Here is a 24,808-nt window from a genome sequence, read left to right as displayed (position 1 = left end):
CATAAAATAAGGTTATGGGTGGCAAAAGCTGTAATGGTGGGAAGATCCCAAATAGGATAATATGATTTCATCTACTGAATATATTAAAAAAAACCAAAACAAATCACCAACAACAATATGGTGGGGGACCAAGGAAGAGAATGACTGCAAAGTGCCTTGCTAAGAAGAAACAAAAAAAAAATAGCAAAAAAAAAGATATGAAAAAAAAGCCCTTTACAAGTGCACAATAGGAATTACTTTGTTTTTTTTTAATTTGAAAAAGGGAAAAGAAAAAGCATTTTCATTCTCCTTCTTTAAATCTCATTTTGTCCATATGACAAAAACCATAACTATAGTTTAAGGAGTTCCTAAATCATTAGTAAAAATAGTCTGCATCTGACTTAAGAAATAACAAAGGACAATTATCCATTTATGCTAGTGACATGACTCAAAATCTCCATATTCCATATTGAGAATATCGAAGCCCTCATTTTCCTACTTCTGCAGTAGTAATAACAGTGGCAGTGACTGATTTAAGGGAAGAGAGGGAGAATATACAAGTCTGCATGAACACTTCTGAGCTCATTTTCATCCAAGCAAACTGGCTTTTGACTCGTTATATATATTTTATTCTAAAAGCTGGAGACATTTTCTCGGTTTTACTTAATATGAGGTAAAATTTAGAAAACATACTATAGGAACTGTCTTCCGTTCTCGCTCAGGCCATTTTTTCCTATGTGGGTATCAAAAGGTCCCTAGCGTGAAATAGACTTAAGCTCATTGATTTTAAATAGTCCCATATAAATAAAAGCAAAATTTGGCTCTGAACACCTCTAGCAAAAACCTCTTATTGTCATGAATATCTTAAGTGTAATCATTTTTCTTTTAATTAACATTCTAAAGAGAAAAGGAAGTTGGAAATCCAGATAAATCTGTTATGAGTCAATTAAGAAGCCAGGATTAGCATATGCAATCAAGATGGGTGCAGCAAGACTTCATGGAAGAGTTCATGAGGAAGCAACCAGGATGTATCATTTGCATGGGCAGCCTCCTTGGTTTGTGTTCTTCTCAACCTCAGTATTGTTGATTTGACTCACTGCATAAATATTACCAAGCAGTAGCAAACCACGATTTCATTTTCCTGCTTGTACGGATACAACTTACCTCAACACACGGCTTTGAAAAAGACAAATCGTTTGAACTATGACAGACAGTAGTGGTCCTTTTCTTCTTGCAGATACTCTTTAATAAAATCTTTCTAAATCCCAGTTGTATCAATATCATCAGTAGATGCTGCAGACTGTTCTAATCTTCCTTGATCAGATAGATTATATTGAATACCCCTCAGGGACCTAAAGTGGGATACTTCACACATAGGTCATGTGAGCAATGGAAGCCTTTATCAGGGGTAACTGATTAGTGGAATATACAAAAGGAGCTGATGAACTCACACCAGTTACTATCAGATGAGTATTTATATTCTAAAGCCAGTGTCAAATTTACAAGATAATGCAGCTTTTTTCCCCTTTCTTTTCAGTAGTAAACCAAAAACATAGATGAGCTTTATGGGTACAAACCCTGAAACATTTAACATGTTTTAGCTGATTATTCTATTGCTGGGTCATCACAGAGAATCTTACATATCCACTTACAAATAAACTGAATCTCACAAATAAACTGAAGGTGTGAGTCTCCTGGGATGAACAGCTAATGTTTTCTGAACTTCACATTTCACAGAAAGAAGAATTTAAGGTTTTTAAAATATGATGCTCAATGGAAATTACAATAATTTAATATATATCTGTGATCTCACTTGCCCAGAAAAAAGTTGTCCATGGCACTGCAGAACAATGCAAATTTAGCACAGCTGCTGAAGGACAGTCACTACTTAAGTCATTTCCAACATATGGCATGATTTTTCTTAGATCTACAGATTGAGGGAGACTGATGAACACTAAGCTATTGTTCATAAATCTCAAGCCTTAGTTACCATGGTTCATGAGAAGCTATATACCTAATGCCAGTTAAGAAGACCATTTGTTTATTTGACTGAAAAGAGAATACAGAGCAGGAGGAAATAAGAAAAACTGTATTTTAGCCACCAAAAATAGTTCTGTGTTGTGAGAAGCTCGTGTCTGCTTTTGCTGAACTTCATATTCAGTAGTTACTATAGGATTTGTACAACACCACTTTTCCTCATATTGACCAAGATTTATATTGATATTAGTCTAACACAAGATGTGACCCCTTTAAATTCAGTAAAGAAAATTATATTACTTCACAAATGTACTTTCCTAATTTGAATTTTCCTGAAACAAAACATTTTCTTAAAAAACAGTATTTCAAAGACTATGAGAGATGGCCTGGCCTTGACATTGCGGTAAAGACTGACCACTATAGTGATAGCAATGATAAGCCCTTAAAGACAGGAACTTGAAAGCATAAAAAGAAACACATCTACTGGACCTTTATTCCTCTTACTGAATCTTGCTCCATTATCTTCTTCTATATCACAGTCAGTCTAAAAGGAACAACAAAAAAAAAAAAAAAAGATTAAGGAGCCCTGCACATCAGAAATGCTCTACATGGACTACAGTTTTAGAGGGTGTAAATATATTAGAATGTATCAATGCATATGAACAAATTAGGGTAGAAGGGTGTGTTTCAGAGGCTTTTCACTGTGTGCACACTATTAAAATCTGTCTGAGATCTGTTTGGAGAAAGCAACAATTATATATCTTATTAAAGAATACACAATTACAGCCCTCTTTGCACTTCCTGCTTCCTTCAACAATGAAGACCTGTCTGCATTGAAGATTATAAAGTCCTGCACTGTTTCACTAGGTCACCAGACTAAACAGGCCGATCCACTTTCACAGCAATTTATTCTAGAAATTCTCTTCTGGGCCAACTTCTTTTATAATAAAAGTGGGCCTAGCTGAAGATTTACAGCATTGTCACTGGAGGAGAGTTAGCCCCTATAAAATTAAATAGAATACAGTTTAAACTTAAACACCAACAACTTTTGTGAGGCCCCTAATATATTATTCTCATGTCTATCACCTTTAAAACCTTCATCAGACACTGAGAAAGATGATATTCAGAATTCCCAGTTTTCCACAAAAGTCACCACAACCATAGCTGGTACAAACACTTTATGTACTAAACCATTATTTTACTTCCTTTTTGTTTATGGCATTTGTCTGTCATCAGAAAAACCAGAAAGTCTACAGTTCAGATTTCTCAGGATCATGAATGGTTTGATTAAACTACAGATGTTAATTAAGACCCAAATCTGTATCTTCATGCATAGCCAGAATAACCAGCTTGTTAGCTAGGGAAAGCCCATGATATTTAGAATATTCCATATTGTAGGATGCAGATCACAAGTGGAAGGGTTCCAGGGCAGCTTTGTAACCTCCTCTTTAGTTCTATCAAGCAAGTTCAGGAAAGGAAACATGCATGGGACAGACTGTCTGAATTGTGCCTGTACATTCTATCTGTGGCAAAAGCAGTCAGCTACCACGGCAGGGGAAATCTGTGCACTGAACGCCCATGATGTTGTTATCTTTTTTGGAGGAATATATTGTCCCCTGATTTTGGAAGTTCACAACTAGGTAAAATGAAATTATTTTTAAGGGAGAAATAAGCATCTTTGAATATCATTACACTTTTCCTAAAAAAGGTCAAAATTTTAGTATGTATTTTCATTTTAATTTAGTTACACTCTATAAAGATATCATTCTAACCTTGTATCCCACAGGATCCAAACCAATATGAGTGTCTAGCCATGCTACCCATTACAGCTTCTAATGGGAAACACTTACAGTAAGAATTTTCATTATAAGTAATGTGCAATCCAACAGTTTCCTGTGCTGTCTTTTGTGATAGAAAAATAAAAATGGACCAGAAACTCATACTGAAAAAACAGTCACCAGCAGATACTAAGTATTGATGTTAATATGAAACCAACTCTTATGAATAAACTGATTTATATGGTTTATGGCCTAACCCTATAAAGGGTTCCAGAGCTCCAAAACCTTTGGTGCTCTGACAACAAATTTTTCAGCTCGTGATCCCCTACCAGGTATCCATAATCATGTTTCAAGAGCATGACTTTCCTCTAGTGTAAATGGAGAGACATTTGGGCAGCTTGGAGAACAGCCAGGACGGCGTGCCTTGACCTCAACATAAGCTGACTGGAATTAACCAGGGAAAAAATGAGTTTGTCCCAAATCTAAAATCCTGCTTTTCTCTAAAGCCAGGGCTCTACCTGAGGGTTACCTCTAAAGACAGGGCTCTGCCCAAGGCTGTCTGAGAGATGCCTCCATCCACTCAGTATCTACACCCTGATTCTTTTTATGAAAATAGGTTCCTGTGATCTTTCCTTCAAAACTTATGTTTTATTAAAACATAGCTGGAGGAGAAGCTGGCTTCCCATCTCCCTCTATAAAACAACTCTGTGATTAGAGTACTCATGCAATCATGGGATTCATCTCTCCTGCCACGAAAGGCCCCAATTCACAACTCTTCTCACCCCAGGGAGGACTCTGACCATCAGGCTGATGGTTATTTTAGAAAAGGCAGTCTTGACCCTTCTGCTGAAACAGTGCCCTTAAGCACAAACAACTTCAAGATTCCTTAGATCATAATCTAATATTTAGGTTATTCCCAGGGCCGAGGCACACACTGACTTTTCTCGGGATTATTTCTGTCTTTGCTATGCTGTGTTGTGGAATATGCTTTGCTATGCTATGTTGTGGAATATGCTTTGCTATGCTATGTTGTGGAATATGCTTTGCTATGCTATGTTGTGGAATACACACAACACCCCCCTAAAAGAAATAAAAATAAAATAAGTCCCATGACTAAGTACCAGCATTACCACTGTGACCCTGCTGTGTTTTGTCAAGGAGACAGTTGTGTCAGTGAGTCTGGGGAATAATCCCTGAGTGGCCAGGAGGTCACGCCAACCAGGACACTTGGATGGAGGAATGTCATGGTCCTGGGGTCCAGAGAACTTGGGCATGTGTACTCCTGAAAGTCCTCTCCAGAGTCCCAGGTGGAAAACTAACTAACTCCAAGGCATGAATCATGAGAGGCAAACGTAGTGCTTTGAGGTTTAGGCAACTGCTTAGCAGAAGTTTTCTGAATCACACTTGTTTGTTCACACGCCTAGATTCCACCTGAGTCCCACATTTCACACCACCCAGACCCTCTTATTGACGCAACATAAGTATTAACAGAGACATCTTTGTGCTCACCAAAATAGCCTTTTATTTATGAGAAAAAAAGCAGTTGTTAAGGACAGTTAACACTGAAAGCATTGAGTTGTCACGTTCACAGCATAATCCTTGCCATAGCTCAGCTGACTGATTATTCAACGTATGGTGCACCTATGGTTAGGAATCACTGCAAGGCTTAGGGCTTTACACTAAAACTGCCCTGTCTGTCGATGAACCCCAAAGGGAGAATTGTGCTAAATCCTATTTTCTAACTAGTTTCCAACTAACTAGATGCAGTAAACTCCAGACCAAAGACACATTGCTTTAAAACTTCCTTATTCTGGGCATATTTTGTTTAGGCCTTTACAAAATCTCTACATTTCTAATACCCATTTATACTTGTGTTTCTAAACAGTTCTGTGGTAAAGTGTTTACATACATTATCACCTATAGCAGGAAAAACCTTTCCACTGGACTTACCAAGAATACAACAAAAAAAAAGGTGATTTTTGCCTTATTTTTTCTGTTTTCATAAATCTATTTACTAAGATTTAGTGGCACACCTTGTAACTCCTAGTTAGGTATTAAGAATAGCAACATAACTACAAGTTAAATATAATTTGTGAAATATATGCCATATTTGATAAAAAATGCATGTAGTCATAATCATATGATGATGTAATTTGCATAGATGTAAAACCTGAATTTATTATACACAACTGCATTTGTGAAAGTAGACAGTCATCTGGTTTCTCTTCACTGGTTTAATCTTGCAGTCCCTCACTAGAGGCAACAGAATTTTTAAAAGCAGTCAAGACAAACCAGACACCAAAGGGAAGGAGAAAAGCAGAAACAATGTGCACGAAAAGTGATTCACACAAATATTAATACAACCCCTTCAGTCCTTTCAAAATGGTAATTTTAGACTGACAGAAGATAGAGAGGGCAGTCAGGCAAAACAGAAGTGAGTCTGATATCACTGATACACCTGCAATAAATTAATCTTCTGTTCCACAAAGCAGAAGTTTTAAGAGGACATTACAGGATACAGTTTACTTTTTAGGCAATCAATAGTTCTCCTGTAACAGAGATGTGAAGCAGAAAGTAGTTACCATTTTGGAGAGAAGCTGAATGGACTGAGGTACTGTGTAGCAGCAGGGCCTGGAAACATGAACCTTCAGTGAATGACTGGAGGAAACGTAAGCTGGTCTGGAGATGAACGGATGAATTTGCTATTATTGACATGATACACAGTTCAGCAGACAAACTTTCTGGAGAGACATTCAGGTAGTGAGATGGCATAGGCCTAAGCTCAGGAGATTGGTGTTTAACCAACAAAGAGTAGAATAATCGACTGCAGAAATACACTGAAAGCAGTTGCCACATTCAGAAAATCATCCAAGTGTCTTCTACTGAGCCACCACCAAGATGAAACATCAGACAAGGTTATGGTACAGCTAATGATGGCCACTTGCGTTTAACATATGTACAGGAGGCAACTTCAGAATGGCTGTATTCATTCACTGCCCTTTTCATCTATGACAGATAATGCTAATACAGGTTGGAACATAGTTACTCAAACTAAGTCATCAAGCTGCTGAGACAGCTACATGTAGACCATGCTACTAAGCAGGTTTTATCGCTGTGCTTCACAAGTACTGACATATAAATAGATTACAAAACTTAGGCTTCTGGGTTTGTAAGTTAAGAGGTAAAAAAGACTTAAATGTTATTTCTAATTTCTGACGTGCTTAGCTAAAAACAAACCATGCAAAAAGCAAGCAATCATAAGAAGTGCTAGATGGCATTTAATGTTTTTCAGTGCTATAGCATTAGCCATGTACTACAAGCTGAAAAAAAACATACTTGATAAGGTAGATATTACTTAGGAATGACCTAAGTATCTGAGTATTACTGAGAGTTCTGTTGATCATTTATAATTTGAGGCAGAAGATGGCCTTCTCTATCAACATTGGGTCAACATAACTCTCAAGTATGCACACATTCATGTAGTGTGTCTTCTCAGTAATGAACATTTCAATTCAAGCCCCAGTTAACATCAGATACAGAAAAGAAAAAACCCAACCCACATGTATTTATTTGGTTCCTGGATCTATGTGGATGATTTTAACCTCACTCTACTCCTCACTTCACTTCCCACCCTTCTTTACTCATGTCTAAACATCAAGATATTTACATGTCTGAAAGGAACTGGAAAGCATCTGTGATATTTCCCAGAGGATCCAGTATCTCTTCTCACACAAAAGTGTTATTTCCACATCTGTATATCACAGTAGCACTTCAATAAGGGACACCTGAGGAAGGGCCTCTGACATAGTTTCAACTAGCAGATTCACCACTTTCACTACCTCACTTGAAAGAGAAACACTGAAACAGAAATAGTTTCAGTTAATATAGTCCTTCACTTAAGTTGGTTATGCCTGTAGTCCCTATAGGATGGGTTATCAGTAAAATGGTCTTTGAATAAATGTACTTCTACATATTGTTCAAAGTCCCTAAAAGTCGTAGGACTTTGAAATCATGTGGATTTCTGGTGTTCTTTGGCAGGCTCTAAATCGACAAATTCATGAGTGGCTTACTGTGATTCATATGCCACTTTCATTTTTGGCAGGTAACGCTAATGGTATTGGAGAATGATTATTTGAGTGAGATTGCACCCACTTCCCTCAAACCAGGACTCTAAAAAAGCTCAAAATGTAGCTGTCAGAATAAATACATAAAAATATATGTGAACATTTATTCTGCATAGGGTTTTGACTGTACAATCCCAGCCATTAGGGATGAGCAGGACTTTCGATAGTTCCTGTAGAAGGTTGGGCAAGCAAACATCTGGGGGTGGACATTCAGGAAGAGGAAATATCTGCGTGTCAGTAACAAGCAAGTTATATTGTACACCTGATTTTTAGGCATGCCATTTGTGCTCAGTCATACCGTAATGCAGCTTTGATGACATGCCACACTAAAGGGCAGGCAGTATACATCTTTCCTCATTGACATGAATGACACAACTTGGTAAAACTCACTGCCTAATGCTATAAATTGTAACTCTCAAACACAGTATATGGTTGCCCTGTATGTTTTCAATGTTTAAACACATGTTAAGTATTTTGATACTGAAAGTGCTGAAGGAGCATTGTGGCGAAAACCGATGCACACTAGGTAAGCAACAGCACCTTATTGATACTAACGCCAGACTTCTCACTATATTTTGTTGACACCGTAACACCCAGCAAACACTGTTAACTGTAACCTAACAACAAGCAATTCAGTTCCCATTACTGCTCACAATCTCATATGAAATATTTCTTGTTTCCACAGTATACTTCACTATGTCATTGAAAAGTATCACCACACCTTTTTAAAAACCTGGATAAACCTTATCTTTAGAAAAGGTAATGTGATATGAAAAAAGGTGTGTTCATTTTGACTAATACACAAAATTGATGAAAAATAAAGTTTACATTAAATTTCCTTTTCAAAGATGCATTTTCCACAGTGCACTTTAGAATCTTTAAGAGGGAGCTCAGTCTAAATTCAGTTTCAGTCCTGGATCTAAAATCCATGCGTGGCCTCGGGCAAATGTGTTAATTTTCCTGTTTCAGTTTCCCTGCCTTTAAAGTGGGGATAATGCGACTAACCCAAATAGCTTAGCTGCAATTTATGAGTAACTTGATTATTAGATTTCTGAGACATGAAACATGATTATTATTAGGACTTACTGACCAGTCAGTCAGAAGAGTCTGATATAGACAAAGAAGACAGGTCTTTGACAACAGAAGGGTACTGATTAGTCAGAGTAGCTGTGCAGGGAAGCTGCTCTAGGGAGCCAAGAGTTGGACCTACAGAACTGAGAATGCCCCCTTTGTACTTACTTTCTATTTATTACCCCATGGTACCTGAAGACTGTAAAAAACTGAATCCTCTCTGAGAATTTAATAGGTCCAAAGCACTACAACAAATCAGCTTCAGGCAAATAAATTTTTATCTGTGTAAGAGAGCTCTATGTTATTTTCCAGTGCAAATGTCAGAATTGATAAAAGACACAGTACTTCTGTTTAAAATGAGTAGTGGATGATACATTTTAAAGGGAGAAAAAGTCAGAGGCCTGATATCATGGAGATAATGAGGAAAATTAATTTCTGGTGTTGCTGCAGAATTTGGTACTCAGCATGTTGAGTCCAAATTTACACCACTGAACACTGAATAAATCCACGTGCCTTTTAATAACTGTGACAAAAATACACTCCCTACTGGCAAGGTCAACATTATTAATTGTTATTCCTATTATTAACCTTTGGGCTTGTGCATCCTCCATGGATTAATGATTATTCAATAACATTCAACAAGGTTGCACTTTCTAATAGCAATTAATAGAAGGGCGTACCACTGGTTAACTAGAAAAAGCACTGACATATCAACTTCATGGTCTTTGTCTTGTTTCTGAGACATGCAAAGGTGCCTGGAGGAATTGTACCTGTCAGTTTCCAGAGCTGAAAGAGGAAATCTGCCTCAAAGTCAAGACAAATAAAAAACGGAGAATGAACTGACATCCAGGGTCCCCTCTTTTCTCAGTCTCCTAGTAAATAACAAGCAGCCTCAGCTTTCACCGAAACATGCACTCATTGCCAGGATCACTCTCCAGGAACTCCACTTCCAAATCCTGCAGTAGCGAAGATGGGAAAGAAGGTCTTAAAAACAAAAGCAGACAGAACAAGTCCCTCCCCAAGGAGAAGTTACACGGATAAAGGCAATTCTCAAACGACGTTACTGAGGAGCACGTGGTGCCAGGTGAAGCACCAAGCGAGACAATCGGCGGGGGGATGCGCGGAGGGACCGGGCCCCGACGGGGCAGTCGTGCGGCGGAAGGAGGGCGGGCAGTCGCCCCCGGGGGATGCCTGCCCTCACCCTGGCCACCCTGTCCCGCGGAGACCGCCAGCGCGGCTGCGGAGCTTCTGCCTCAGCTGCCTTAAAAGGCCGGTGGCCGTGGGGCGCTGCTTGCCTCGGAGCAGCGGCGGGGGTCCGGGGGGGGGGGGGGAAGTGCGCGGGGGCAGGTGTGGGAATAAAGGAGAGAGGAAACGACGAAGGGAAGAGGGAACGCGGGGGAGCGGGAGGGGACCTGGGAGCGCCGTACGCGGGGACCGCAGTGAGGGTCGTAGGGGAGCTCTGGTCCCTCTCGCAGGGCGGGAGCGGGGGGGGGGGGGGCAGAGATGGATGCACCCCGCCACCCCACCCGGCACTTCCACCTCGTCAGCCCCACCGCCACATACCCACACACAGCCGCCCCTCGGTTTGCCCCCCCACCCCCCCCGTAGACCCCCGCTGCCGCGCAGGCAGGAGGCAGCAAGCACGGAGCTGGCAGCGATGCAGGGCGCGGATTCCCCCCCCGCCGCCACCGCAGCCGGTCCCTCGCGACCGCCGCCGCGCTGCCCCGACGGCCCCGCCGGGCCCTCCCCAGGGGCAGCGCGCACCTCCCCGCCCGAGGGGCCGAACGAGGCGGGGAGGAGGGGGGGGGGGGGGGGGGGGGCAGATACACCCCAGACACACACAGGCACAGCCGCGCACACAGACACACAGAGGCAGGGCTGCCCCACGCCGGTACCTTGCTGCCCGGGTGTTTTCCGTCCGCGCTCCTCCTTGCTGAGGCAGCTCGGGAGCGGAGCCGAGCGGGCGGGTGTGTGTGTGTGTGTGTGTGTGTGTGTGTGTGTGTGTGTGTGTGTGTGTGTGTGTGTGTGCGCGCGTGCATGCGTGTGTGTGCGCGCGCGCGCGCGTGTATATGTGTATGTGCGCGTGTGTGTGTGTGTGTGTGTGTGCGAGAGCGAGCGAGAGCGACTCTCCCCCTTCCCCCTCCCCCTCTTCCTCCTCGCTCTCCTTCCTTTAAACGCCCACTCCTGATGGGTGAAAAGACAACTTGAACTTCAGTGCAATTAACTTCGCCGGCGCCTCGGAAGCCGGAGGTGTCGCCGGCCTCGCCCGCCGCGCTCCCATGAGTGAGTCGGTCCCGCTCCTTCGGCGTCGCTCCTCGGGGACGGGGTGGGGGGACACGGGGGCCGTGCCGGGGCCACCCGCCGCGGTGATTTACTGAGGCCGGCGGTGCTGACCTCCGGGCGGCCGGAGGCGCAGAGCTCCGCCGGGCGCTGCCGCTGCCGGAGCTTCCCGGCCAGCGCGGGCTCACACCTGCCGCCGCGCTGCTGCCGGCCGCCGGCCCCGCTCCGCTCCCTTGCCCGCCGCCGCCACCTCGCCCGGTACCGGCGCGGGTGGGAGAGGCGGGTGGACCCGGGCAGAGGGAAAAGAAGGGAAAACTAAAGTTTGGCAAAGTTTGGCCAGCCCTGCAGCGCCGGGCCCGGGGCGGCGGCACCCTGACAGCGGGGGGCGCGGGGCGAGGCTGCGGGCCGGAGCGGCGAACGGGGGGAAGGGGGAAGGGGGGGCGCTGGGAGGAGGGCGGTGCGGTGGCGCTTCCGCGGGGCGCGGGGGTTGCGCGGGGGGCGGCGGCGGGGGCTCTCCTGTGGTGGCGGGTGGCGCGTCCCCCCCTCTCTCCGGCCGCGGCGCGACCCGGCGGTGCCGCTACCGCGGGGAGCGGTGCCAGCAGCGCGCCTGTTTGCTCCCGGATTTTATGGGGTTTTGTTTTTTCCGCTCCGTCTCCAAAAGCGGCAGCCGAGGTTTTGTTCAAACCGCCGTCCTTTTGTCGCCGTCGCCGCTGGCTGCCCCGGGGAGCGCTCCTGACAGGCACCTGCCCGGTCCACAGTTTCCCTCTGCCTGTCTCCAGGCTTCCCTGACTGCGAGAGAAACTTCGCTAAAATGCAAGTTTGATGAAATAGTTTGCACCGGCTCCTAAGCTGCGATGAGTTCGAACTGACGAAAGCTCTCCGCTGGTTTTCGTCGGTCCAAGTCAGCGCAGCGCTTCTGTGAAAATAATTCGCAAACTCAGATGCAGAGGAGCCGGGCTGCATGATCTGGTAGTGCCCTTTCATTCTGGTCCATGCTGCTTGGGTGGGAGCGAGCAGCAGTCCCTGATTTCTACTTTATATTATTTTGGTACCGTGCATTCATATATTTGTCTGCTGTAGTCTGCTGGCAAACATTAGCATTCAAGCTTACATTTTTGACAAATGTGCAGACAGGAATAGCATGAATAGGCATCTTAAATATTAACAACCTAAGCATCTGTTGTGAAACAAATTTAATATATTTACTCTGTTTTTCTCACATTGTTAGGAAAGGTTACAATAAGTGTAAAATTTCAGCTGTAGTTAGCACAAGGAATGCTTGGATATTTCACTATCTCTTAAAGCATTTAACACAATCACCAGATAGAAATGTGTCAAATCAGGCGCACTATTCAAAAACAACTTACAAGCAGTAAGCGTAGAGTGTAAAGACATGAATGTAGGATGTTCTTTGCAATTTCTATCATCTCTTAATTACTCGGCACCACTGTTTGTAGGATTTGAGACTGCTCTTTTCAGTCCCGTATTCCTGTATGCTCTTTAGTGCATTTATACATACGCTCATTTTCTAATTCATTTTCTATTTGAGGTTGTCATTTGGTATTACCTTGCTTTTCAAGTTGAAGCGATGGTTTGCACAAAAATGTGTAATAACGTGGAGCAGGTAACAAAACAGGCAGAAAATGCGACATGTTACCATATAAGCATGTGTCTGAACAGATAGCACATGCACATAATAAGGCAATAGAAGAGAAATTAAAACACTGTCTAGTATGTTATGTATGCCCACTCTTGAATACAAACAGCTAGTGGAAAAGAAACAACTGACTCCAAGGAATTCCTCTGTCTCTGGAATAAAACTGTTCTGACTAGAACAAGAGCACTGAAGAGTAAAGTCTCCAAAAGACTGTAGAGTTATTTCAGGAATCAGTGCATTCCTTCCCTTTTTCCCACAAGTTCAAATATGTAATAAATAAGTCTTTTGTATGCAAAAGAGTTTACTGGAACAAAAAATATTTAAATGGAATGCTTTTTGTCTGTACACTTTGAAAAACTAGCCATTTCCTTTTTATATTCTTTGTTCTTAATACTTTAAATAGGAAAGTGACTCTCGCAGTCAGTCCTCTCCTGTTATTTCAAACACATGCATGAATCCTAACTTGCTGCTGTGCACCTCTGAGAAGGCACAATAAAGCATACAGAGATGATCTGTAACTTGCTAATGGGACATAGTGCTGTGCCTGAATCAGAAGCAGAGAGAGTCTGCCACAGTAGCCCGAGCTTGCAGCGTAGGCCCAGCAGGTCATCCGAGGAGCACCTGCCCTCTGGTTGCTGTGCTTCCCAAGGCAAGACAGCGCCAGCCCAGCTTGCAGGCTTGCCAGCATCCCATGGACGCCACTGCCACACTCAGCTCTGCCGGGAACGCAAGCACGTCCGCCCTTTCAGCACGGAAACCTTTTCAGAGTAGGAAAGTCCTGAATAAGCACTAACATCCCACATTTCATGGGATAGAGCAGGGTTTAAACTGCCGTTTAGAAGATTATTGGCCAAAGTCTGGTGATCTTGGGGAAAAAAACACCAACAAATCTTTTAATTGCATTTACTACTCAATTTTTGGAAGTATTGTCACCTTTTAATTGTCACCTATTTTTTAATCTAAGTATTGTCAGATAAATGTGAAGTTCTTAAGGTTTTCAGCTGAATTTGGGGAAATTTTTTTATTAGTAAAATAGTTTACAATTTTTATATATAAATGTATATTAAAAGTAGATTACTGAATTAAAACTGGAGAAATCATGACTTCTGAAAGGTTTTAGTTGTATTTCTAGGAACTATGCTATTTTAATATAGATACTACTGAAGCATTTTATTGCCTTCTTCTGTATAACTGCCATTGCTCTCTCTCTAGCTATATTTAATATATATCCAGTGAAGCCACAAACTTTCCTTCTATAACAGTTTAAACACATCTGGAGCATTTTACTTTCTTATAATTTATGTTAATAGATGTAGAGTGTATATACAATCTTCTCAGAAATCATTGCTTTTTCCAAAGGGGACTTTTTTACTTTCAGTGAGGGAATATATATATAAGGACAAAATAACTCAAAAGTATAGGCAATTCTATATATCATTTTATTTTCTGTTATATTAGGTTGATTATATAAAGCTTTCATTTAGAGCAATGGGATGATGAAATTACAGAGGAGTGATTGGCTTTTGTTTTTTTCGAATGGTTCAAGTTGAGGGCTGCAAAAATGAATGTTTTTGGTAAAGTTCTTTGAGGACATAATATTTTTCATAGAATTCTGACAAATTAATTTAATAGAAAAGCCACAAGTCTGTTAGCACGGGAGGCTATATTTTCAGGTAAAATGGAAGTCCTGCTTTTGCCATTATAAGCATCAGGCTTCAGTAATCTGCTCCTCTTGTGCAATGAACACTTTCTACTTAAAGCTATCATGCACCTACTGTTTATTTACGCTGCATTAAACTGACAGCACAGCAATCAGAGGAAAAATATGACTTACTTTCCTGAAGTAAACACCAGTTTATAGGTTAGTGCATGTATTTATATTCCTGTTGCCACTAAATAATGGCTGTCTCCTTTTTAATATCTACCTGTGGTGTTACCCAGGGCAGCTGGCTCTTCCTTGCTTTTAATGAGGAAAAAAAAAGGAAAGGGGGATGAGGAAAAAAAGAAAGTTGTGTTATCATTCCACTCCAAGAGGAACTTAATAGAAAAGTGACTCGGTATTCCTTTCTGTGGCATGCAGGAGCCAGTTTTAAAGGCATAGTATTCAGTTTTACTGGGTGTATTTGAATTGCATCTCAAACAGGGAAAACAGAATTCCTTAACAGTATTTGTCTATCCAAGTCACTGAAATTGTATATTCAGGCAATGGCAGATTAAGGGCAGAAGCATTTTATTAATAACTGAAAGCACATATGTGTGTGTGATGAAAAATGTTCTGCAAATCTGTCACTATGCAATCAAGTGCATTTTTTAAACTTTAGTTGTCACAAAGTTGCTACTGATTCTAAAAAAAAAAATAAAAATAAAGCAGTTTGACGGTTAAAGAGTAACTTACAGTTCTTATTGCTTGTTTTACTGAAATTTTGCAACTTTATAAAGTCCATGTCAGAAAACCCTGTTGATGTTACTTTTAATCTTGGACTAATGCGTCCAAGTAGCTGGCATTTGAACTGAAGATCACCACAGTCTGAATAACCCACAGTTTGCAGAAAGCTTCCCTAAATTCTTCATCAGAGGATTCCATTAATAACCCCTACCTGAGAGGTCCATTTTTGTCTCAGCTTCTGAAATTATCATATTTAACATTAAGCTAGCTTGTGTTTCAGTTCCCATGTCAGCGGTACCCTGAACTCTCAACAGCCCCAACCACAACTTGTAACTGTTACTTCAGAAATGATATACTATAATGTGCCCTTCAAAACTGTAGGTGTTTGTGAACACTTGCCATCCTGTGGTGTCTAAGCTTACCACAGTTATCTCCAACACTTTGTTACTTAATTGATATCCATTTTGTTGCTTTGCAAATGTCGACTTTCAGATGGTCTCTGCACTGCGTTGCTCTCAGTAGGTATAAATCTTAGAGATTAATTTTAAAGAGACTTGCTAGTACTGTGCTTGTTCATCTGTTGGATGATGATCTGGACCTCAAGCCCTGTATCATCTGTAATCTACTCTTAACCTGTATAAATCTGGTGCAGTGTAGTAGGAATGTCATAGTAATAATAGAGTGCGGTATCCGAATGTAGTAACATACCTCAGGCACTGTCTGAATTGTAAATATCTCCTAAACTTGTTGGGCTTGACTTTCCTCGGGATTCACACTGGTGTATCACTGAAGAGGTTGGTAGACCTCCGTTTTTACAGTTCTTATAGGGGATCAGTGTTAGGTGTTCAGACACACTGGGGGATACACCAGCACTTAGTATGTATGCTGAGGTCACCTTTTAGCTATTTATTTAGAATACCAATATGCAGTGATCTCTTTGGAGATGATGGGTTGAAACTTAAACAGGGGAAGTTTAGATTGGATATAAGGATTAAATTCTTTCCTGTTAGGGTGGTGAGGCACTGGAATGGGTTGTCCAGGGAAGCTGTGAATGCTCCATCAGTGGCGGTGTTCAAGGCCAGGTTGGACAGAGCCTTGGGTGACATGGTTTAGTGTGAGGTGTCCCTGCCCATGGCAGGGGGGTTGGAACTGGATGATCTTAAGGTCCTTTCCAACCCTAACTATTCTATGATTTTCCCATGAGACTGTGTGCATTTGTGTATGCTGGGATTAGAATAGGTCGTAAGAAGGCTTCCTTTCACCAGCTCTTCTTTCAGTCTCTGAGCAGTTGTAAAGCATGGAAAGACATCTCCACAGACAAGAATTAGCTCTTGCCACCTCATGCTTCTCTGTTGTGAATGGTGGGTTAGACAGGCAGAAGAGTCTGCTGGCTTGCAGCTGGACCTCAGTCACCCAGCTACACCAGGGTGCAGACATCGGGATGGGCCATGTGTTGGCTCTGTTGGCCTCGCATAATTCCTAGTGACTACCTGCTCTATCTCTTTCCCTTGGCACATTATGACATGATATGATCTGAGGAGATAAGGGAGGTGCTTTAAACCTCGAGTGCATCTCATCTTCCCAGGATCCTGCTCTGACAGGATTTATTTGGCCAGTAGCAATCATTTGTGTGTTGTTCCACTTGCTGCTCGCTAGAAGTGGTGATGCACTCGCATCGCATATACCTGTAATCTTTTTTGTGTGTCTGGACTCCTGATTCTGGTTTCAGCCCTGACAAAAATGTGATCTTGGGTAAATAACTGACCGTGCCGTGTTTGTAGTCATTAATGACGATTTTGAAAATGCTCAGCACTCACAACTTTATATGAAAAAAATAAAGATGCAGCACATAATCCCTGCATAAATGCGGCCTTAATATGCCCCGAGTTTATTTGCTCAGCTATGAAATTAGTAATATGTATGTTTCACAGAACATTGAAGGATGAATTAATTCTTTATATTTGTAAATCACTCCTACAGTGAAAAACGTTGTACAGCACAAGTGCAAAGAATTTCTGCTCTGAACTCGTACCCACATGCAAAGGTGCGACAAAGGTGGTAGCTTTTCAGTAGCTGCACTTAGAATATATATGTTTGTAACAGCCAGTTAATTAAAAACATTTTCAGTGACCAGGAGAAAAATCCTAAATATAATACATGCCTTGTATTCCCGATTGTAACATGCTAAATAAAAGACAGAAAGAGAGGAGGGGAGAGAGAGTGGGAGAGGGAGTACATGCACGCAAACTCACAGAAAGACCAAAGGCAAAAACAAAGTGGAGAGAAATTGCAGAGTGAGTTTTAAAATGTTTATAATCAAAGTCTAAATTAATATTTTTGTGGAGAGCTGTATTAGAAAGACTTTAAATCATTAACGCTTTTCATCATAGGTGGGCTTCCTTGATAAACGTAAGAAGTCTCAAGAATAATTAAAGGCATCTTAAAACTTAAAAAAAAATGACAGTTTTAGCTTCTAAGGATTCATTGTAATATAATAATACTGTATGCTTTTTAGTGTTACTTCGGCACTAGACATTTAATTACAGTCTTTGTGAGACATGTTATCTGTATAGTAACCAGTGCATAAAAAGAATGATATATACTTTTACATACAAGCTCTTGCTTGCCAGCTTTCTTTTCAAGATTATAGATTAAGATCTCCAATCCAGAATGTTAATGTCTTCAATGAAAACAACTTAATTTCACAATTTTCAGGAGGAAGGGGGCATTTACTGCAATAGTATTTCTTCTGTAGCTAAACTTCTTGAAGTTCAGCTTTTTTTTTTTTTCAGCATTTGTTTGCTTGTTCAAGAGATAGATTTTAGAATACCAAATGAAAAAGCATGTTTAAGTTGTATATTGAGAAATAAGATTAAAAAGAGATACCTAAGAGTAGTTTGGTGGGGCTTTCATATGTACAGTTTAATGTTTAGAGGAAATCTGGAGCTCGGCTTTCCTATCTTCAGATATTGAATATTGCATGAAATATATTCTGGATAATTTACAGCATCCGTAACCTGGTCCACACATCACTGTGGAAAAGTGAGTACATTTGCAAAAAAAAATCAGGGACATAAAATTAGAGTTTTTCTCTTGATACATTTGTGAATTCCTGTAATTGTGAAGCTTGTGAGAAGTGCTGCACTTCCATGTACTGAATTTCCCATAGTTCCCTATGTTTTGAATTGCGGTCACTGCAGGATGAAGCATAAGGGGAACTGCATCCAGCTTTTTAGAGTAGAGCTTTGCAACTGATCACATGCATGTCCTCTTTTGGGTTTTGTTTTTCACTTCTTACCTAGCAGCACTGTGCAGAAAGGGTACAATACTGGTGCGGAGCCCTTAGTTTCAGTATGTTTTGTGAGAAAAACGGTAAAGTCAGTCAATCAAAATCAATCTTTGTCCCATTGACTGTATTTTGACTTTTTTGACTTTCTCTTTCTTTCTTTTTTTCTCCATTTGACTTGCCGAATACCATAATCTTTTTGGCCATCCCTGAAGAATTTTGTTACAATCTTTATAAGATAAAGGATGTAATAATTTTGTGATAACATTTTATATTTGAGGCTTGTGATTCCAATACTTCCTTTATTTGGACTTCATGTCCTACAAGAAACTAACTACTGCATTGCCACTTAAAATGATAATTAGGATACTCATAGGTGTAGTTACTATTTTGTAAGCATTCCAGAAGAATTTTATACGCACCACACAAGAAAATTGAACCAGTACATTTTTTTATGTGTGTCATGATGACAGATATGCCTTAAGAAGCATTATACTGTCTGATAAATTGCATTTCCAAGCAATATTTCACATAGGTTCTGTCTCTTTAAAAATGCAGTCTCCTCTATTTGCCCTATTAATTGTTGATATGTTGCCATCCACGAGACAAAAATTAGAGCTGTAATTAAATAATCATGTGATGCTCCTTAGTGCCAGTGAGAGCAAACTCATTTTTCCAGGCCCTGATGGTCACTGATTATTGTATTACTACTGGCTTGCTTTATTTTTTTTTAATGGCTCTATATTGCTGGGTTACCTAACCACTGCCCTTCTTTTCAAAATTAAAGGAATTGAAGAACATTAAGTCACTTAATTGGCCCATGGTCTACAGGGACACAAAGTAGTCATACCTTCTCTGCTTTTTGGTCACTCAATTGGTTCTACTGGGAGAACTACATCAGTGGTGTGGTTGCGTGCCATTTAATTTACACTGGTGTTTTGGCTGGGATGGATGCATATAGGGAATGCCAGGAGAATTACAAAAGGAGCAGGGTATTAAAATTCAGAAATGATTAAAATTGAAATAAAAGGATGCTGCTTCTTTGCCAGTACTCTGGCAGTCATAATGACACATAGAGATTAGTTTCCACCTTCATCTTTTCCTTCTTTCTCATTTCCTCTTGTTTATTGTTGACACATTTTCCTTATGTCTCTGCTTCTCAGCGCTTTTTTTTCACTGTTAGATATTCCTACTTTTTCTCTTTCCTTAAGCATGGAGAAGCTTACTTAACCTTATTATAACAATAACAGAATAGGTTATTAATATTTAATATGCACATGATTAAAATTTCTCTCTTAAACATAGGTCAGCTCTATTATTAACTGACATGTTATTTTTCATTAAAAAATTTTTATTCTGCCCTTACGGTTTCTCAAACACCCTTTACTTTGGTGGTGATTTATCACATAATGTTTAGAAAACTGTGTTAGGCTAGTGAAAAAAAAGAACTTACCAGTCATGGATAATCAATTATGCATGAATTCAGATATAACAGATGGAAACTGGTGAGTTAAAGTTTCTCTTTAGCTTCATGATTTTTTTGTTTTGTTTTTGTGACACCTGTCTCTTATGTATAGATAAACATCTAACATAGCATACTGCTTTTCATGCATCTTTGTGTTTTTTTGCTTCTTGGGTTTGGGTTTTTTTGTTTCTTTTTGGTTTTGTCGGTGTGGCATAAACTCATTTTCCCCTGTTTATAGCTTACTATTTTTAATTTGTTTGTCTGTGAGCATTCTATACTGCTTCCCTTTTCTAGGGCTAAATTGTCCTGTGATGAAGCCAGCATTTAATCTTCTAATAAATTACACAATGTCATTTAACCTTAAAATTGTGTCAGCAGGATATTTTAAATTCTATGAGTTCTCTTCTGCCTTCAGTTGCTCCTGGCCTATAGTGTTATAATATTAAAGCAACAGGGTAGACTGTGGCTGTGCATATGTATTCATATATGCATATATGCGCATTCTTGTGATTGTGATACTTATATAGGCGTTCCCTCCAAAGGCATTAATTAAATTTCTTTCAATCATTTGACAATGAAGCAGATTGCTTTACTGCTTTTTATTAAAAAGTTCCGTATGGACTGGGCATAATATTTCATTTGGACATGGAAAAAATTTCACTAGACCTAAATTAAGCAAAAAGAATTATAACCCTTTGTGATATGCCCACAGCAACAACCAGTTGGTATTAAGTAAAAAAGGAGGGAAATATGTTTTCTTTCTCTTTTCACACAAAAATACGTAAAAGTGCTTTAAGCATGGGCTTAGATGTGAGATGACAGGGTCTTTGTCTGGTTTGTTCATGGCAGTGTGCTGAGGGACTCCGATATTTGAAGGTGTCCCATGTTTCAGAAACAGGGCTAAGTTGATTTGGACATTATTCTTCTATGGCTTCAATAATTTTGAGCATTTCTTCACCTGCCTCCACCTACCTTTGAAGCAGCACATTTTCAGATGTGGTGCGGGGTTATTTTCCATCTGTATAACTATAAAAGAAAAATTACTTGAGAGAATGCACCGCAGCTTTTTCGTGAGCAGAATACTTCAGAATTTCTCTTGAGCATCTTACCAACGTTTGTGAAGCAAAAAAATCTAACACAGGAGAGTCTGTAGTACAACCTGGCAGAAGCAAATTATATAGAAGAGATCCTAAGGAAATTAACATGGACAATGTGAAAATAATTAGTTTCAAATGTTATTTCTTCTATTGCATTTGAAGCTCAGCTGTGAAACTTCATGTACATGCCTCAGTTTCTTCTTACCCGGCTTTTCTTATCTCAACATAAAATGCAAACTTTTCATCCAAATTCTTTTATTTAATGCGGAAAGTAATTTTTACACACCTATTCAGGCATTTTCTTCCAGTGTTTGCATGAGTATAAATGAACTGTCATAAGTATTAACCTAATTTTAACCTAAAAATACTATATTCTGGTGGGTTCCCAACTGCTGCTCTCTCTATGTTTGCTTCTGTTGTATCCACTTAGCTGGAAATCTATAAATGTAGTTGTTTTACTTGGAGTAGCATTTTGAAGTGACTTGGTTTTGCCTTATGTTGTTTGCACTTAAACTAAGTGCACTCCAACACATGTAAAAGTGACCTTTGTCTCAGTGACACTGCATATTCGAAACCTTTTTATGTTATACCTGAATATTAACAGGTACCTTGTTTCTTAAAAGAACTGTGAGTATTAGCAGCTAATTGCTGCTGAAAAGGACTGTGAAAGACTCATTCACTTTGTCTTTGTTATTGTGGAATCATTTCAGTTTGAGATGGGAAGGAGCCCTAGAAGAAAAAGAGAATTCGGCCAAACCCACCAACTTCCAATTTGTTTTGCACCAAACCCAGACATTTTGCACGTATTTTATGTACAATGAATATTGACTCCTGCCACGTTTGGCCATAATTAGAGGCACAGTTTTACTTAAAAGGTTTTGAACCTTAGAAAATGCGTAGCAGAACCTGGGCAGAGTTCTGAGTTAACAATGAAACTGGAAACAGGACATTTCATGTGGTTTTGGGTTTCATAATGAAAGTTTGATATAGTTCAAGTCATCAATCAGTTCTAACCATTTTCTTAGACCTAAACTCTTCCATGTTTTCAATTTTTGTCAGTAGATTTTGTTCATATTATCAGGCGAAAGAAAAGATAATTGTCCCGTTGATAAAATATTCCTATGTAAGAAGTCACTGTGGTTTGAGCTTGATGGCATAAGCATCTAAGCTCTAGCTAATAATGCTGGAATAATCCTCTGTAGTGCTAAGCACAGTGGTTCAGACTGTTTTCTACCATAATGTGCAGCTTTGCTTGGGCTGTGTGAAATTCATCCTCACCTAGAATTGTTGGATCAAATTAGGGAAAAAATGCAGTGGGTGGAGTGATGGAGCTAGGAAAGGGAAGAGAAGCAGAATCCATCAACATTACAAACCGCCTTGGAGATAATGTGGTGTATCTTTGTTTTAACAAGCAAAAATAACTGAAACTACAGATTTATATGTCTGGGGATCACGGTTTACACACTATTAAATTAATAGAGCTTCTACTTGCACACATCCCTAAAATAACCTGTTTACCAACTGACTCTTCTTTTAGGTAACAATTATTTGCCTGTCTCATGCCTAAGAGTTATCTAGTGCTATGATGATCAGGGTTTCAACAGGAACCGCTCTTTTTTCATGTTCTCATGTCCCACATTAAACGTCTTCATATGATAGGCCTAAAAATTATACCTCTGGGGAGAAAGCTCTGAAATTAGTGACCTGCTGAACATATACTTAAGACACAGGTAACTTGGCTGGTCCTAAGATGCCAGCTTTCCTCCTTTCTTCCAGCTGCCTAATTGCAATAAATACTATTATATAAAGTTCTATTGCTTTTTTTCATTTGTCCTTTCTTGTGGCACAAAAAAGAACTGTAGCTGCCACATGGAAATTACAAGCATGACATACCAAGGATCTAGTCTACTACATCTACAAAATACTTTTTTTTTTTTAAAGTTTAAGCTTTCTATTCAAAGTAGTTCTGAAATCCACACTCATAAAAAATATTGCCTTATATTCAATAATAGCGTCTATGGTAGTTGCAATGCCAGTATGTTTAGGAAGTGAACCCCACTTGTCCATATAGCAAGTAGAGACTGTGCAACCACAGATTAAGATTTATGTGATTAATCTGTTAATATTCATTGCTGTGATCATTTATGGGGAAGTGGACACCCATCTATTAGACTTTTAACCAGCTAGGATTTCTTGTAGCAACCAGAGGTGAAAGACTTTCTATTCTCATTAGCAGTCATGTTCTCCCTTCAGTTCATCATACCAGTTTTGTTGGGTTTTACTCCATGGTTTTCCTTCTGTGACTCATTTGGCACCAAGGAACAAACTAAAATGACTTCTGGGGCCACATCAGAAAATGTATGTATTTGCTTCAATTATACAAGCATCTTAGTCAAAATAGGCATACAGCTATGAAAGAGACTTAAGCAAAATGGTGCAGTAGTTTGACTAAAAGTAACTTGTTTTATCCAGAACCACATTTTGCATATTCTTATTCAACTCCTTTCAAAAAAAGATTACGTGATTGAAATACACTGCAGAAAATGTTTGCGGGAGTAAACGAGCCTCGTCACAGAGGCAATCAATAGGGAGATGTCTGTTTGTACATGATTTTACATATCTGCAAGCTAGCTGAGACATCCAGCTACAAAATGCTGCACCATGGGACACTGTGTAGATATCTGATACTTTCCAAGGGATTTGGGGTCCATAAACTAATGAATGCACTACATGTAGCCATATATGTAGGTTTTTCACCTCTGACGAATATGGTAAGGGTAATTTACTTCACTTAATAAGCAATTAAGTGCAGTTCAATACAGCTGACTATCGCAAGTTAAATATTCATTTTACGTAACTGTTTGAGGACATCGTGTGTGAGAGAACACAAACGAGCAGAAATTGCTCATGCAAAATGTGAGAGGGGACAACAGCTTGTGTGTGATGCCTTTCAGTGCTATGAATTTCATTTCATAGCACTTTTGCTTTTTGACAGGCATCCTATCCAGGCTGGGGCAGGTTGCAGTCAAAAAAAAAAAAATCTAGGTTGGTATGTAACTTTTGAGTTCAGTGTGGGGGATGTCACAGAATGCTGTGATTCACATTGGTGCGCATTGGATTCTTGGGTCGTATGTAAATTGAGATTGCCGCAGTCAGGTTGGTTAAGTGTTTGAACAATATTGGACAGCTATTGTTGTTCAGGGCAAAAGAGAGGGGAAGTCAGTCTGAGGAGAAAATAAAACAACTTTAATCAGAGGTGCAAAACTTATAGGGCCGTGGGGCTGGGTCCACATCATGGTGGTGACTGTGCACAGATAGACAGCTGTGGGAAAGGACAGCGGGGCGCATCCTTCCCCTTAACCCTCACTTCTATCTAACCCAGGTGGCAATTAGGCACAAGCCCACTGGGAATACATCCAGCTTTTTTCCATAGATGTTTACCTTCAGACAGATTGGTATTTTCACTGCTTTGCTATCCACCAATTACTGTTAGCCCTAGATGTGCACACATCACCCCTTGCAGTGGGGAATATTCATATCCCCACAAAAGTGAGTTTCCTGGTAGTCCCACTGCTGCTGCACAGCTCTGCATTACCTCCAGAGTGAGCTGGGGCTCATGAGTTACACAAATGGCTGCAGAGTTGTCAGAAGTATATATGTATAAAACCCAATCAGCCTGATCTCCCCAAAGAAATCTGATAAAAGAGA

At 40.3% G+C, this 24,808-nt stretch overlaps 1 protein-coding gene and 1 long non-coding RNA gene across 5 annotated transcripts in view; one reads left to right on the top strand and one right to left on the bottom strand.

The window, feature by feature from the left end:
- LOC133275122 (uncharacterized) overlaps positions 1-10,978 on the bottom strand; it is a 42,058-nt gene extending 31,080 nt beyond the window's left edge. The window contains exons 1-3 of one of the 4 annotated variants that reach the window (XR_009745403.1): positions 10,825-10,975; positions 9,700-9,885; positions 5,233-8,085 (exon numbers count right to left, since the gene is read on the bottom strand). This is a non-coding gene — a long non-coding RNA (uncharacterized LOC133275122). Of the gene's footprint in view, positions 1-5,232; positions 9,886-10,824 lie in introns of those variants that run through there. The other 3 variants (XR_009745400.1, XR_009745402.1, XR_009745401.1) reach the window with 3 other exon arrangements.
- A 93-nt stretch (positions 10,979-11,071) lies between these two features.
- The window catches only part of SATB1 (SATB homeobox 1), a 92,344-nt gene continuing 78,607 nt past the window's right edge, over positions 11,072-24,808 (top strand). Inside the window, exon 1 of the mRNA XM_061464908.1 lies at positions 11,072-11,212. The gene's annotated coding sequence lies outside the window, so the exon portion shown is untranslated. The remainder of the gene's footprint in view (positions 11,213-24,808) is intronic.

The sequence above is a fragment of the Pezoporus flaviventris genome, unplaced genomic scaffold (assembly GCF_033815535.1).
Source record: "Pezoporus flaviventris isolate CSIRO_AGI_PZ_B2104156 unplaced genomic scaffold, CSIRO_AGI_Pfla_v1 ptg000037l, whole genome shotgun sequence".
In the NCBI taxonomy this organism is placed as follows: Eukaryota; Metazoa; Chordata; class Aves; order Psittaciformes; family Psittacidae; genus Pezoporus; species Pezoporus flaviventris.
The sequence above is the reverse complement of the archived record's forward strand: the minus strand, read 5'-3'. Positions and strand labels throughout refer to the sequence as shown.